Source organism: Pinus tabuliformis, chromosome 5_2, assembly GCF_031772625.1.
Source record: "Pinus tabuliformis cultivar Carrire ecotype Pingquan chromosome 5_2, CPIR1, whole genome shotgun sequence".
NCBI classification, from domain to species: Eukaryota; Viridiplantae; Streptophyta; class Pinopsida; order Pinales; family Pinaceae; genus Pinus; species Pinus tabuliformis.
The window spans coordinates 436,656,940-436,672,925 of NC_142306.1; the positions used below are offsets into that span (position 1 = coordinate 436,656,940).

The window sequence follows — 15,986 nt, forward strand, 5'->3', positions numbered from 1 at the left end:
TGTGAAGTAATTGCTCCTCATTATTAGCCAAAGTTGCAAACCATGCATAGGAGGGCCGATAATTTTTGGAATTGAGAACTTTGAGAAGGGGGGGATTGAAGAAGACACAGTTTTGAAATGTAATGACAATGTTGGTGGGCACTCAAATGCATGAAGACACTGTTTTGAAAAGCAATGACAATGTTTGAGGGTAGTCAAATTCATTCGTGATAATGGTTGGCAAGATGATAGAATTAGTAGCAAGTTCCTTTCTTACACGAGAACAAGCCTACATTCCTGGTGAGCTTTTCCACAAGGGATGAACTCTTTGGTCTCGCACTATATGTGGTTTTTATAGGATTAAAGCACCTGAGATCATGATGGCATGAAATATGCACCATTTAGCAACACATCATCTTCTGATATCCAGCTCCACTTTTTCCATTCACTTTTTGTGGCGTTTTTCCTCTTGGTTACTTCTTTAGATAAGGGATTTGCATATGCCATGAATCTATTTCTCCGACTCAGTATGGTGGGGTTTTAACTTCCACCGATGGCATACGTTCCCCACTTAGTGTAATCATTGTTAAACATATAGAAGTATCCAAATCGACACCTACATCCAGTTAATTCATAATTTAATTTCTCAATAATATAATAGCTATTTCATACTTTTCCTTCACAATAAAATTCAAAATAAGATGGGAAATGAATTAAATAACAATTAAATTATTCACCTTGGCATTCGCTGGACAAGACCTTGGCCAAAACGGTTGAGTGCAACCATTTCCTACATAACATTGTCATGGTGGTGGTCGTCATTGTGACCCAATAGCATCACCTAGCATTGGAGAAAAGCAGAGCATTGTGAAGGTAGAAGATAAGGAATAAAATAGAGTGAATTTCAATTAATGAACGAATGAGTATGTGAAGTCACGTCGTTGTGGCGAGTGAAATAACTATTGGAAACGTTGATATAGGTGGATGACTTGATTGCGTCATTGAGGCCATCTTCACAGTTAGACATAGAGAAATAGTCCACCCATATGTGCCTCTCTCTCGATATGGAGATCCCATCTCCATGATTTATTTTTCTCGACCCACTCTTTAGAGGATACATATTTACTGCAGCGTTTCCTAGACTTTTACAGTCATGAATGTGGGTGCCATGAATGATGATGCTTGTTGCTTCTTTTATGGTGATACACGAGCCCTTACCAATCTGGACTTTGGCACCTTGTCCATATATTTTTTTGACGCTGTGAATAGCAAGGTCTTCCTTGAGCTGGATGAGCATGTCATTGTGGAAGATGATCCACAGCGGCTCCATCTGAATCACGGCATGACATAGTGTAACATGGGATGGATTCATGGCATCATCACTGGCATTTGTAACCACATAAAACTTGTCATTTTTGCCTCCGTCGGCATGCTTGCCAAATCCAATGCCGCAATCTGCGATTCGTTTTCTGTTGCACTCCCAATTGCGGTCGCACCGCCAACAGTCATCAATAGGATTACCCGTTACACATGAAAACACGCTCAGCTCCTCTCCTCCTCTTGTAGTATTGTTAATAATGCTTCTGCTTCTATTTTAATACGCATACATTAAAGCATTCAGTGTCAATTCAGCCTCCAACAACGAATAATTAAAAAAAATAGAAAGATTGACAAAATGGAATGTAATGTTGCATTGAGCGATTTACTTACTCTTGAACTATTTTCGTTCTGTTGCTCTCATCTTTCTCCACAGGAAACATGGACCTACTTATATTTCCCAGTACCTCTACTATCTTGCGTCCCATAAACTTATCTCCATATTTCTATCCAAATGGCTTTGGTGCCCCGCCATGAACGCAGTGGAGTATTCCTATCAACACCATGCAACTCAAATTGGATTGCTCATTTTGACAACCGGGACTCAGCTTTGTCTTCTCAAGAAAACAACAACACTAGTGATGGTTGCTTCTGCTCTGAGCCACTCTTGCAAATGCTAGGGCCTTCTTATATTATCTACCGTTTTGTCGTTACTATCATGATTTCATCCCATTTGGTAAATTACACTATGAATGTAGAGACATGCATGTCAAACGTAAGCTGCGAATATATATATATATATATTTATTTGTTTATTTATTTTATATTAATATGTATTCACGTTATTAATTTTTATACTTCAATCATTATAATAATAAACATATTATGTTGTATTTTATATTTTGTATTGACTCTAAATATGAAAAAATATACTATAGCCATTGTCTTTTCATACTTATTAATTTCTCACTAGGTAAATGTTTTTTTTCAGAGAGAAAAAAAGCAGAATATATTATATTAAGATCGTATAACACTAGTTAAATGTTTATAGCCAATCATGTATTACATTCTTTAAGTTGTAGAAAGGTAATCTAATTCTTTATGCAAAACACTTCCCCTTTTACAAAGAGAAATAACAAATGACAAACTATTGTAAACTCACATATTTATAAATCATCATTTATATAACATACAATATTTTCAACATTCAATATATACACATTTTATTAAATACCAATATTACTTCACAATTTTCTAGAATTTGAGCATGCACTACAAGTTACAATATTTTATGGAGATAATTTGTCTTGCACATGGATAAATATAACTAGCAATAAATAATTATAGTTATTGTTAAAAGACATTATTTGAACAATATTTAAGAATTGTTGAAACTAATTGTATTATCATTTGAACAATATATGTTTTTAACAATAATGTAAATTTAAACTTTGATCCTCTATAACTTATTTTTAATTTATATTTAATTGTAGCTATAAAAAAGTTATAACACTTTTCTTTGGTCTAAAATATGTGATTTTATAATAAGTGTTAAATATTTTGATTTAATGACATTGTATTTAGTTTATGTTTTATATATTAATCATTTAGATAGATGTTTTAGGTTAACATGATTTGATGTAACCTTTGTATATCATGGGCATATTATAATTGATCCCATGTTCATTATTCATATTTATATTCATATTGTTAACCCCAAATTTATTATTTTTTATTAAATTTTAAATAATTTAAGATTCATTAAAAATAGTTAATATATTATTTTAATAATGTGATGTTATTTTTTTATAAAATAATCATATTATGAGAGTGTCAATATTGTATGTTGATAAAGTAAATATATTTTTTTAGTATTGTAATGCCTTTAGTTTCATTGTAATTTACACTAATATATGAGTGCATTCTAGATTTGTTAATTACCTAACTTTCTTGATTGATGTGCTTTGACTAGATTGATGTTTGGTACTCTTTTGGATTATACAATCATTTAATAATTCTTCATGTCATGAATATACATGAATCATGAACATATTAAGAGTTACTTAATGTTGCTGGATAATTTGATTGGGTGTATGAACAAGTGACTTGATTTGATGGTAAATATATATGATTGGATATATATGATTTTTACTATTGAAGTAATCTACTTATACAAATATATTCATAACCTTTCAAGTGGATATGAAGAACCACATGGATATGTAATAAAAATTGAGTTAAGTTACACACCTAAGTTGTGCATAGGACATTATCTATCAATTTGAATATGATGTTGTGAACATGCTAATATGATTTAAACTTGTTGAAAAAATGAGCTATTTGATGTGTATATGTAAATTCTTGTGAATATATAAATAAACATTGCTAATTATTACTAGACATTTGTAAATGTTGTAAAGAGATGTTAATACATGATAGAGAAATCACACCTTAATGACGGCCAGCCTCTCACCATGAGTAAACGGAATGTAGATAACATAGAAATTTTAGATGTCAAATTAATTTCCTTCCTGCAATAAAAATGTCTAATTAAACTATATAAGTAAATGAAATATAGATAACATATAAATTTTCGATGTTATATTAATTTCCTTCCTACCATAAAAATGTCTAATTGAATGGTTGGTCATAACTTGTCCATTGGTATTGATTATATTGGAATCAATATTAATGTTAATATATTGATTATATTAGAATCAATAGTAATGTTAATATACTGATTATATTTGAATCAAGCGTAATGTTGATATAAATTAAATACTTTAAGAAATATATCCTTTATGTGAATCCAATTGAAAATTACATTATGAATAAGTAAATTAGTGAAAATAATATTTATACGAGGATAATTACATGCATTTCATAAGAGTACGCATTCAAGGTAAAAATAGATTTCATTTCTATGTGGAATTTGAAATGGAAGTTAGACATTAACAATATGTATTAGTATAAATATAATATAATATGTTACTTTTTAAAAAAAATGAAATAACACATGAAAAAGTAAAAGTTAGAAAAGATAATAAAAAACATTGAAATTGGAACAATACTTGAGAGAGGAAATAATAATATACATTTTCCGAAATTATTATTTTTTAAAATGAAATACTGGGTGAAAAAAACAAGTTAGAAAAGTTTTAGAAATTAAAATTATTTATGGAAGAGACACGTGGATGGATGAATAATAAATATATTATTGAATACATAATTAAAAATTTTGAATGACTCAAACGTATCTTATTTTGTAAAAGTAATGTAAGAAGAGCATAAAGAGCGGCTATATAAAACATCTAGATTTCTTTTTTTAAGAAAATTTCAAAATAAAATGTTTCGGAAAGAAATAAATTTCTCCAACAAAAAGTTACAACTTATATTTATAAAATAGCTAAATTAAAAATACAATACATACAAATTTAATAAGTATAAACTCGTTTTAATATTTTTGAAATTTTATGTTAGCTTATTGGATATTCATAAGATAGCAAAATTAAAAATAATACTTATAAATTTAATATACATAAATTCATTTTAATATCTTCTAAAGCTTTATGCTAACTTATTGCTAACTTGTACACATTCCTATAATCTTTGTAACTTTAGGATGGCCAATCCTCACACCCTGTGATTGTATCTAGATGCTAACTGTAGGCATTACATGAGAAAACGATGAAAGCGAACGATCCCTAAAAGTTTGCAATATTCAATTATCTTTTGAAATAAATGTGAAATGTTGGAGGCTTAAAAGTCAAAAGATCGAAGTTTGTTGTATTCAGATGCAAATTTAACTGACATGTGGAAAGCCATTGGTTTTCCGAATCCTCATTGCTTGCCGTCAAATCTCTCTAACAGTATTTTCACACGACATAAGTTGCATTGAACGTTTAATATGAATTTAAGATCAAGTTTAACACCTAAATCTAGGTAAATCTCTATTCATTAAAGATATTATGTTTAACATGTAAACCGTACAAAAATGTCAATAAAGATTAAGCTTAATCTATAAATTTAAATTGAGTTAAAATAATAAAAATAAAATATTTATTAATTCAATCAAAATTAATTGGAAATTAATTAAAATGAAAGTATAAACTTAAAAATATATAATTTTTATATATAAATATCATAATGATGATGATGGTTAACGTTCATTGAGACCAATTTTTTGTTTATCAGATCTAAAGAAATGAATTATTTAGTTTGATTTAAGATTTTATTCTTATGGTCAAAAAGCTTGGAGAGAAGCCTCCCGAGCTCTAACAACCTAAAAGGCTAGGAAGGTCAGTATTGCAACAAAAATTTTGAAACTAAGATCTAATGTGGTTAGCAGCTACTCATTAAACAGGATTTTTATGATTGGAACCTTATATCTTTGGAGGTTATTTATGATTTTAAGATTATTATATTATATTTTAAAATTTATTCTTAATTTTATAAAAAAATTATTATTATTTTTTTTAAACATTATAATAATTTTTAATAATATATTTTTACAAATAAATAAATAAATATAATTAATTAATTAATTAATTAATTTTATATAAATATATTTATTAATTTTTAATTAATTTTTTACTAATTTAATATATTTAATCTTATTTTGATCTATCTTTTAAACATTAGAAATCACTTCACCCTCACACAAACACTACTTCAGCACAACTCAAGCACTCATAAAAATAGGTAAAAACAAGGGCTCATGTATCCAAGTGAACAAGACAAACTTTTCTTGAACAGTTAATAAATTTTTGTTGGAATATAAAGATGCACTTGTAAGATATATTTTTAGAAATGAAGGTTCAAGTTTATATATATATATATGATATTAATTTTTTTCATTATGATTGTAATATTTTTGTTTTGATATTTTAAATTATATATAAATTTATATAGTTAATAGATTTACCTAAAATTTTATTTGAAATAGACTTAGTTAAAATTTATATTTTTCAAGGTTTTATAATTCGTAATGGTGTAATTAAGTGGCCAAACTACAACTAAATGATTTATATTCATGGACTTGAGCTTAGTGTTGATTTGTATTTATGGACTTGAACTTAGCGTTGTAGATTATATAATATTAGATAACCATATTTCCAGCCAAAATATAAATCTTGACTTATTAAATGACCATGATAATGACCATGATCTTGACTATCATGATATTGACTCTCATAATAGACCTTTAACCTAACTCCAAACTTTTCCATGCAAAACAAGCACATACATGACAATTGAGAGAGTCAAAGGCACCTACTTTTCGACAAGAGCAAAAATTGTTAGCTTCTTAAAGTATTTAAATAGGGATTTACACCTCTTAACTTATAACGATAACATTGAAAAACCTCTATGATAATTTCACAACGACCATTAACAAGTTCTCTAGCAAGGTGTCATATAAAAAGAATAATAGAACTACCAATCTTTGGTATGATAATGATTGCAAAATTTCTAGAAAGACTATTAGAGATGCTCCTAACAAAACCTTAAAGATTGATAATATAAATACCTAGAAAACCTCTATGATAATTTCACAACGACCATTAACAAGTTCTCTAGCAATGTGTCATATAAAAAAAAATAGAACTACCAATCTTCGGTATGACAATGATTGCAAATTTGTTAGAAAAGCTACTAGATATTCTCCGAACGAAACGTTAAATCTTGATAATATAAATACCTAGAAATCGTGTATTAAAAGAAAGAAAATATATCTTACAAATAAAAAGAAAGAGAAACTACTACACCTCTTTGAGTTTGATCCTAAAAAGTTTTAGAGGAAATTTTTCATTCCTAAGTCTAAAGAAAATATTTTGATTCCTTTGAAGAACTAGAATATTTACCTTAAAAAAGTCTATGAATCCCCTAACAACATGGTCAAAATTTTGAATTCCTGATAGAGAATCATATATTTTCTTTGGAGGATATCAAGTTTGGGGTTAAGAAACTTGTTAGTGAGAAAGCTAAGAACATTGAAGGATACAAAGTTGAAATTTTTTAAATGGGAGAATATTTCCTCATCTTGCACATACACAACCACTTTAATTTCGTAGTGAATCAATTCTTCCCTATCACTTGGATATAGATCCTTATTGCTTCTATATTTAAGAGTGAGGATAAAATAATTCCCTCTAATTACAAGACCGTGATGTTTAGCCATATTTTAGCCAAACTATATGGGCTTATTTTTGGAGAAGAAGATTAGCCTTTGGCTTGAAAACCATGGTAAAAGAGCTAAAGGCCAAGTTGGGTGTAAGAGATATCATTCAACCATGGAACATCTCGTTACTCTTAGGATAATTGGAGAGGAATGCTTCAATAACAAAATTGATCTCTTTTGTGGTTTTGTTGACTTTAGAAAAGCTTTTGGCACTATTCCTAGAAAAGAGTCATGGAAGAGGCTAGAAGAGGTAATGGTTCCTATCGAGTTCAAATATTTTATGGAAAGGATATATGAGAATATTATTGCAAAGTTTACGGCCACTTAGGGTTGTTCGGAGAAAATTATATCAAATATTGGGGTCAAGTACATTTGTCCCATATCCCTTACCATTTTTGGCATATCCATGTATAAACTATAAGAGTTTTTGGAATATGTAGGTTGGGTTGGGCCCAAAGTCACTTGTATGAACATAACACTTCTCCTTTACATTGATTATGTTGTTATTTTTCCAAGGAACTATTATGATCTTGGGAAGAAACTCAAAAGCCTCCAATATTTCTACTTCAAATGGATATGACTACAAATACCAACAAAACTAAAGTAATAATATCCAAAAATATCAACTATGATATTTTCATTCATGAAAACAACTCCTTGCAAGAAGTTCATTCATACAAATATCCAGGAAATGACACCCATCACAAGCACAATTGGAATTATAACATTGAGCAAAGGATAAATGGAGGCTAGAAAGTTTCTTATGGGTTGAAAATGATTGTAAGTTCATAGATTTCTAGATTTGGTGTTAAAACATCCTCTTTGAGACTCTTGTCACTCTTGTTGTTTTACAGGGGTGTGGGGTTTGGGGTTGAAATATATCTAGAGATTCATGGAAGAAGATTGAAACAATCAAAAAGTAGTTTATTACCTAAAATCTCTAGAACACAGGACTCTGTAGCCTATCCTCTTAATTCAAGAAAGACATTCCCACATAAAAAACTTGGTTATGACTAGTTTTAATATGGATAAGAAGTCATATAACGTGGAGGGCAAGAGGTTTCCCAATATTCCTTCCAACTACTCAAAATTCCCGCCTTCAAGTCAAGAAAGGGTGGCATAAGGATACGAGATTGGCTATATCATTGAGGAACAAAGGAGGAGTTCATGTTTCACAATTTGGATAATACTAAAAATATTATTACTTACAAATTTAAGGAGAAATTAAAGAAGGAGATCATATTTGACAATTTGGATAATAATCAAAATATTATTACTTCCAAATTCAAGGAGAAATTTTGGGAAAATAAAGAGGTGGAGGGAAAAATGAAATTACGATATTATAACGAGGTGATTAACCCCAATCTCAAAAACCAAAATTATCTCTTTGCGTTGACTAGTGCTAAGAAGAAAATGAGCATTGTCAATATTAGAACTAATTATCATGAGCTTAAGAGTGAAACTAGGTATTGATTGATTTCCAAAATTCCATAAGATGAAAGAGTTTATCACCTGTGCTATCCTCGGAGGGTTGAAGAGGGAAATTAATTTCTATTAGATTTTGCATTTTATACTCATATTAGATCTAATTTTCAAAATATTTTTAATTACATAAACCTTTTTAACCTTTTAACTCAGTAAAATGATGGTGATATAAGAGTTCTCATGGAATTATATTTTCTTTTGTGGAAATCAATTTTAGGTGAATTATGGATTTCGCAAAGACACGCTTTGCTTTGTCATGCTAGAAACTATTTTTGGTTTGTTGGTGCAAAGAGGAACTTTGTTTCTTTTTTTTGAACTTCATTTCTCTCCTTTTAATGGATTTAAACTATGAAAACAATGTAGATAACTACTTATAGACTTGGTCTCATTTTGTCTTGTTTGTATCAATTGTGGAAATGATAACTATGCTAAGTGTAATGGAGTGAGCATTTTGCTCTCTAGCATTGATGTACTCAGGTTTTTAGGTTGTTATGTTTTACTGGATGGATCTAAATGTCAAGATCTATAGTCACTACTTTTCAGATGAAATATTAGTAATTCAATTTACCAAAAAAAAAATGTGGAAATGAGAACTAAAAGGAGAGGGATACTATTTTGAAAATAGTAAAAATGTTTGAGGGTGCATGAATTCAATCATGATATTGGTTGAGAAGTTTAGTTAACTTTGAGTTTTTTTATTTGATGAGAGAATTATTTTATTCCTAGTGATTTATTTCATAAGGGCCAACTTCTTTAGTGTGGACCTATATGCAATTCCATATCCCAAAAGCTCATGTGATATGCATAGCTAAGCACCACATCAGTTTTTGGTTTCTAGTTTAAATTCTATTTAATTTCATTATTGTTTTAAATTGGCTTAAATGAAAATAGTGGGTCTTGAACTTCCATGGATGACATACACTTGTCATGAATTCTAGTTATTTTTAATTGCATATATGTGTCCAAACCAATACCTACATTCATGTAATTCACAATTTAATCTACAAATAATAATATTAACAATGTTGTTCTTTCAAAAAAATGCAAAATGATATAGGAAGTGGTAGAATACCTTCCCCAAAATGGTTTCTTATACCCACATAATTCTATCATCATGGCAATTGTCAGTTTGACCCAACATTAACACCTACAATAGGAAAAAAAACATACCAACCTAAATATTTTATCATTGTCAATCTATAAGAGAATGAATCAAAAAGTGTGAATTGTAGTGAATTTATTAGTTAACAAATCATCTGTGATTGAATATTGAAGTTCACCTTATTGTAGTTAGTGAAATAATTGTAAAAAATGGGAATAAAAATGGGTTAATTAATTATGTCAATGAGACAATCTTCATAGTTATACATGGATCAATGGTCCACCCATATTTTCCTCCCTATGAAGATTGAAGAGATATGTTTACTAAAATCTTTCTTACATGCTTATAGGTTTGAATGTGCATGGCAAGAATGATTATGTATATAACATTTTGTTATCAATATACACAAGCTCTTAGAAGTATAGATGATGGTTTCTCATTCATATATTGTTATGAAACTATAAATTATCAACTCTTACTTTAGTTAGATAACCATGTCATTATAGAAGATGGCCTAGAGTGGCTCCATTTGAATCACATCTTTTGACACCCCACTATCACCTAGCTAAGGGACATTAGGAATCAACTTTTCCTTAATTACCACATTTTTCTAGGAAGTCAACTTAACTCAATAATACATGAATGTGGCTTGAAAATGGACTAAATAAGAGGGTAAAGCAAGTATATAGGCTGATGGTATAGAAGGGTTGATTGTGTAGTTGAGTAAATCAACTAATAGATCTAGTATATTAGAGTAACACATACGCCAACCCATGGGTGTAGACTCTTGTCGAATTCAACCTTTTATTAGTCTAATTTTGTATTTACTGTCAATTCAATTTTTCATTTTTAACATGGCTCACAAAACTTTGGATTCCAATGCTAATCATGCCATTAGTATCTAATTCCTATTAGCATCATTTTAAATACTTCGTGACATATTGAGGGTGAATTACTAACTAAATTATTCTATTCTGGTTCCCCTATACCATGATTTTAATTTATTATGAGTGTGCCATCATGAATCCACTAATCTAGGAACAAGTGAGAATCTTTAAAAAGATGCACATGTTCATAATGTTATCGATTTAGTACTCCCCAGTTCGCCTCACATACATTTCAATTTGGATTTTGAAGAACATGTGCACAATTTCGATTGCTTGGGAATGCTTTCAAGAATGTGTATGCATTCAAAAAGCATGAGTTAGGCTTCAACAATGCGTGGAAAATATATAAAAGAAAACACACTTTCAAGAATGAGTGTGTATTTTCAAAACATGTATGTTCTTTTATGTCTAGAATCATTAAGATGTATGGAGCGAGGAAGGGAGAGAGCGGTAGAGTTGGGGTTTGGTTGTTAAGGACAAAATAAGGAAGGGTTGAAGGGATGGAGGGATAGATATGGAAATGAAGGGAGTGGAGTGAGGGTGGAGAGACAAAAGATGATAAGGACGGGGAGACATGAGAAGAGTGTTGTAAATGGATAAAGAGGGAGTTAATGAGTGAGACGAAATGAATAAAAGGGAGATAGAGTCACGAGGTAGAGAAAGAGAAGTAAGAAGAGGGAGACTTAGAGATGGAAAGGTGGGGGATAGGTGGCATTGGGGAAGGGAATTAGAGAGAGAGTATGGAAGAGAGAAGAACAAGGAAAGAAAGAGAGTGAGAATGCGTGTGTGTGTGTGTGTGTGTGTGAGAGAGAGAGAGAGAGAGAGAGGGAGAGAGAGAGAGAGGGAGAGATGGGAGGATGTACACAATGGCTAATATATATGTTTTAATAATTTCATGATATTTATTTTTATAAATGATCATATTATGAGAGTATCAATATTGTATGTTGATAAAGTTAATATCAATATTTTAGTATTTTAATGTCTTTTCTTTCACTATAATTTACAATAATAATCGACTGCATTTTATATTTTTTAATTACATGACTTTATTGATTGATGTGCTTTGGCTAGATTGATATTTGGTACTCTTTGGGATTACTGTAATCTAAAATTTCATCATGCCATGAATATATATGAATCCTGAACATATCAACAGTTATATAAGGTTGTTGGATAGTTTTAATTGGTGTTTGAACGCATGAGTTGATTTGACATTGTATATATATGATTTGTACTATTAAGGTAACCTACTTCTACAAATCTATTAATGACCTCAAGTAGATATGAAGAACCACATGGACATGTAATGAAAATGAGGTAAGTTACACATATGATGTTGTGAACATGCTAATATGATTTAAAGCTGGTTGGAAAATGAGCTATTTGTTATATATATAATTCCTATTGAATCTTAGATATTTTTAAGATCTAAATTTGAATAAATAAAAATCAAATTATTATTATTATTTTAATAAAAAAGATAGTGATGAGTATTATTATATTACAAATCTTGAATAGATAATATTTTCAAATATATATTAATAACAGAATTTGATTTTTTTACAGATGTCAAATTTCAAGGTTTTGGATGTCCCAAAAGTTTTTGATGGGGCTAAACCTATTTCCACCATCAAAACCATAATTCAAATACTGTTACTGCAAAATTTTTAGAAAAACAGTTAGCCAGATTCAAAAAAAAACTTTGGCACATCATACTTATGATTAAGTCCTTCGTTGGGGACAAAGTTTAAAATGACTATTTTTAAAATTTACGTTTTCATATAAACATGAATCTTTTATACTTGGGAAATTGACAGAGTAATAAATTTCAGATCAATATCAATATGCCGGATAACTTATTATTATAAAAGATAATGTGAAGGATAAGAAATGCGACATTGAGAAGTGTGAGAAGGGCGACATTGAAGAAGACACAGTTTACAAAAGTAAAAGCAATGTTTGCGGCTACTCAAGTTCAGGTGTGATAATTGTGGGTAAGAAGTTGCAGTTAGCAGCGAGTTCCTTTCTTGCACGAGAGAACGCCTGCGTTCCTGGTGATTTCTTCCACAACGGCTGAACTCTTTGGTCTGCCACTGTATGCGGTTGCATAGGTCGAAAGCACCTGAGATCCTGATTTAGTAGCATATCATCTTCTGATATCCAGTTCCACTCTTTCCATTCACTTTCTGTGGTGATTTGCCTCATGGTTACTTCTTTCAGATGCCATAAATCTATTGCCTTGACTCAGTATGGTGGGGCTTGAACTTCCACCGATGGCATAAATTTCCCACTCAGTGTAATCATTGTTAAACACAGGGAAGTATCCAAATCTACACCTATATAAATTTAATTCATTATTTAAAATCTAAATAATATAATAGCTATTTCTTACTTTTCCTTCACAACAAAATGAAAAATAAAAGGGTAAATGAATGAAATAACAATTAAATTATTCACCTTGGCATTCGTTGCACGAGACCTTCCCCAAAATGGTTGAGTGCAACCGTTGCCTGCATAACTTTGTCATGATGGTCGTCGTCACTGTGACCCAATAGCATGACCTACCATTGGAGAAAAGAATAGCATTGTGACGTTAGAAGAGAAGGAATAAAATAAGGTGAATTGCAATTAATGAACGAATGAGTATGTGAGCTTGCTTACCTTGTTGTGGCAGCTGAAATTAATTAATTTGAAAGTATTGTTTTTATATATAAATAAAATAAATTAATATTACTTTTCATAATAATTTACGTGAGTTTTCAGGTACCTTTCTTTAGATATGATTTATGATTGAAAATTTATACCTTCTGAATTTATCTAAATTTATCAAGGGTATTGCGTTATATTTTTATATTTTATTTGAAATTTATAAAATTTACATTATTAATTTTTATCTTTCAAACATTATCATAATTATTATTATTTTTTTAATAAATAAATAAATAAAATAAATAAATAAATAAAATAAAATAAATATAATTGATTTTATATTAATATAATTATTTTCTTTTAATATATATATATATATATATATATATATATAATTATAATTCTATGTGATAGTTGAAATAATAGAATTCTCATTGTTAAGTAATGGGGTCAAATTTCCCAAATGCCTTTCAAATTAGGTATGATCAATTAAGCCTGCCGATAAATCTCTACCTAGATCACAATTGAATATATATATAGATATATATATATATATATATATATATATATATATATATATATATATATATAAAATTGATTGTTATATTTTAATAATAATAATAATAATAATAAATTCCCCAAACATTATTCATATATATATTTTTTTGTGTGATATATTTTGTTTTCTTAACTCAAATATGAAAAAATATGAGTGTCCATTCTTTCTCGTTAATTTCTCTTTACATAAATGTTTATAACTAAACATGTGTTACATTCTTTAAGCTATAAGTTCTCTTAATCGTTTATGCAAAACATTTCCTCTGTGGGTAGGGCAATAACAAAATATAAAAAACCCTAAACTATCACATTTTATTAAGCTAAAAAACCTATATTTAATTAAATTGAATCTCCACCCAGCACCATTATAATGCCCTTATCCAAATGATGGCAACTTTAATATACAAAGAGACAGGTGACAAATTGTTAATTTGTAAGAGGATGAATATTTTATTAAAACGAAAAATTGGAGCACATATACATAAGCAAATCACAAAGACTTCAACTCCAAATATTTCCACCCTCTAACAGTCAATGAATGTGCTATGAAGTGACTTGGGGATAATTCGTATAATCTATGAGAAATATTTTAAGAAAGATATTTTTTTATGTGAATCCAATTCAAAATATTCATAATATTCAAAATTATATTATGAATATTATGAATATTTTAAATTTTGATGTAATATTTATGTAAAGTTAATTACATGTATTTTATAAGAGTAAGAGTATGTATTAGGGTAAAAATAATTTTTTCCAGGTGGAATTTGAAATGGAATTTATACATTAGCAATATGTATTAGTATAAATTTGATATATTATTTTACATTTTTTTAGAATGAAATAATACATGAAAAAATCAAGAAAGTTAGAAAAAATAATAGGAAACATTGAAAATTGGCACAATTGTTGAGAGAGGAAACAATAATATACATTTTTAGAAAATGGAATTATTTATGCAAGAGACATGTGGATAATATACATTTTTAGAAATTAGAATTATTTATGCAAGAGACATGTGGATGGATGAATAATAAATATATTAGTGAATACATAATTAGAAGTTTTGCATGAGTAGACATGTCTTATTTTGTACAAATAATGTAAGAAGAGTGATAAAGAATTGCTATACAAGACACCAAGCATTTTTTGGGAGAAATTTTCAAAATAAAATGTTAAACAATTTTCTCCTAATTATATTAAATTTTGAATGATCTTTATTTTGAAATAAATATTTCATATTTCTTTTATAATTATATAACTGATTAGTGAAAAAATAAGGTCATTTAATTATTGTTAATTTATACACATTTATATAACCTTTATAACTTCAAATAGATGGCTACACTCCCTTTTCCATTTATAAAATTAAACAAACTACTAACATAGAAACCCTATCTTCCTTCTCTAAAAAAAAAAATATTCTCCAACAACAAATTACAACTTATAAATACATATGAAATAACTCAATTAAAAATAATACATACAAATTTAATAGGGTTAGACTGATTTTAATATCTCTTCAAGCTTTATGTTAACTTATTGCTAACCTGTATTTATAACTTCAAAGATGTAGAATCCTCACTCCCTGTTAATGTATCTCGATGCTAACTTTAAATATTAGATCAGACGAGCATGGAAAGCGACTCATACCTAAAAGTTTTCAATAATCAATAATCTTGTGGAAATTTTGAGAACTGTTGGAGACTTAAAAAGTAAAAAGATTGAAGTTTGTTGTATTGAAAGGCAAATTGTAAGCGAACCGCTTGTGGAAAGCCTTGCGAATGAACAGTAAACCATCAAGGAACATATCTCTAATGATGTAATG

The 15,986-nt window shown here is 29.0% G+C and overlaps 2 pseudogenes; both read right to left on the minus strand.

Moving 5' to 3' along the window:
* Positions 1 to 354: 354 nt before the first annotated feature.
* LOC149159527 (putative pectate lyase 8) lies at positions 355 to 1,784 on the minus strand (annotated as a pseudogene).
* Positions 1,785 to 12,959: 11,175 nt separating this feature from the next.
* On the minus strand, positions 12,960 to 13,509 carry LOC149159528 (putative pectate lyase 11 pseudogene; annotated as a pseudogene).
* Positions 13,510 to 15,986: the final 2,477 nt, after the last annotated feature.